Here is a 1,965-nt window from a genome sequence, read left to right as displayed (position 1 = left end):
CAATCCCCACCACCCAGTTCTAGAACATTTCCAGCATCACAGAAGTCCCCTTGTGCCCATTTGCTGCTCACCTCCATTCCCACTAAACAGACGTGGTGCTTTCTGTCACTTTTAATTTTTCTTTTTTTGATATTTCGTGGAAATCATGAAAATGTAGCCTCTGACTTAGCGTGAGGTTTTCAAGGGTCATTCATGTCTTGACATATAATTCCACTTTGATCTTTTTTACTGCTGAATAATATTCCAGCGTGTAGATAGACCACATTTACAAGTTCATTCACCAGCTGATGGACATTGAGAAGCATATATGTCTTTGTGTGGACAAATGCTTTCGTTTCTTCATAGTAGATTCCTAAGAACAAAATCTTTGGTTGTCTGGTAAATTTCTGTTGATCTTTTTTTAAGGAAACTACCAAAGTTTTCCAAATGGTTAAACATTTTCCATTCCTACCCATGAATGGGTTCTAGGTAATTAGGCAAAAAGCAAGAGATTTATTGACAGCTAAGAAGGACAGGAAAGCCCTTACAGCAGCTCACACACACACCCCCAACACCTCTGGCCTGTACCCCAGTTCTATATGAATAAATAAATAAACAAATAGAATTCCAGATCTTAGGGGAGAATTGAATGAACTTTTGAATTGCAGCCAAGCAGCAATATAAGCCATGGTCACCCCAACTTCTCCCCATCCCCTACTGGCCAGTTCCTCTCCCAGGGTGGAAGGGCCAGCGGGCGGGGTGTCCTCGGGAGCCGTGTTTGGGCTCACGCTCCGGTGACTCCGTGACGGATTCTCAGTTGTCTGCCTGTGACACTGTTTGCTCAGGTCAGCGCTGAAGAAGAATGAAGATGTGTTTATATTGAGCAAATTTCTGCTTTTAGGTGTGTTTACTCGAATCACTTCAAGTGACTTCCTAGATATTAGCGAAATCAAATAATTTATACTGAAGCGAGCCACACACATACCCTATCCGCCATCAGCCACTCTCGGCTAGCTGAGAAATGTACACTCAGCTGCACGAAATGTACACTCAGCTGCACGAAAGACAGACCAAGTGTTCTTGGCAGTTTTAGTCATAATTGCCCCAAACCTGGAAGCAATCCAGATGTCCATCAGCCATGGAAAGGCTAAATCAACAATGCTGTATTCCTATAAGAAAACACCCCAGGGGTCCCTCTCTGATGGGACAACGGGTTAAACCCGATAAAGCTGTCTGCAGCCACTGCGGCACAAGTTCGATCCCTGGCCAGGGAGTGACCCACACGGCGCAGCAGACCTCTCCTGTCTCCCCACAGCTCCCCTCAGCGTGGATTTCAGTGGATCCACCTGTTCTGCTCCCCGCTCTGTCTCTGGTGAATCCTCTCACACACACACCCCCAACACCTCTGGCCTGTACCCCTGTTCTGTATGCATAAACAATTCTTTAAAAAAAGAACACCCATGGCCCAATGGGTGGTTTGCTCACACCATGTTGAATAAAACAAACCAGACACATGTGAGCATAGACTCGAAGTGGCAGGATGAACCCAGCGCATCTGAAGTCCGAGTCTCTGCTCTCTGCGTAGAGCTGGTGGAAGAGGCCCGGGGCCGCTGGGGAAAGGCCCTTTTCTTTCTTAACCTGACTGGCATCTTAAAAGGTATGTGGCCTTTTAAAGTACATCGAGTGCTTGTGATGCCTTCATTGCCCTGTGTCTGTTTTATGTCGATGCAAAGTATCTCCAGCAGCAGCTCTCCTGCCGCCATGACTGGCCGGCGCTTCTCTTTGCCAACCTTCTCCCTTCTCTTTGCCAACCTTCTCCCTTCCCAAGCCGCAGAGGCAGCGCCTGCCAGGGCCGGGCCCCGACTGCGCAGCTTCCCTTTGAACACACCTGCGCCTTCCGGCGGCGGCGCTTTCTGCCCGCTGGCGTCTGTGCGCGTCCTCGGCGTTCCTTGCCTTTTTGTAATAAACCTGCCTCTTCGAAAAGAA

This window comes from Condylura cristata, unplaced genomic scaffold (genome assembly GCF_000260355.1).
Source record: "Condylura cristata isolate star-nosed mole 26May11 unplaced genomic scaffold, ConCri1.0 scaffold00003, whole genome shotgun sequence".
Classification (NCBI taxonomy): domain Eukaryota; kingdom Metazoa; phylum Chordata; class Mammalia; order Eulipotyphla; family Talpidae; genus Condylura; species Condylura cristata.
Note: the sequence above shows the minus strand (reverse complement) of the source record.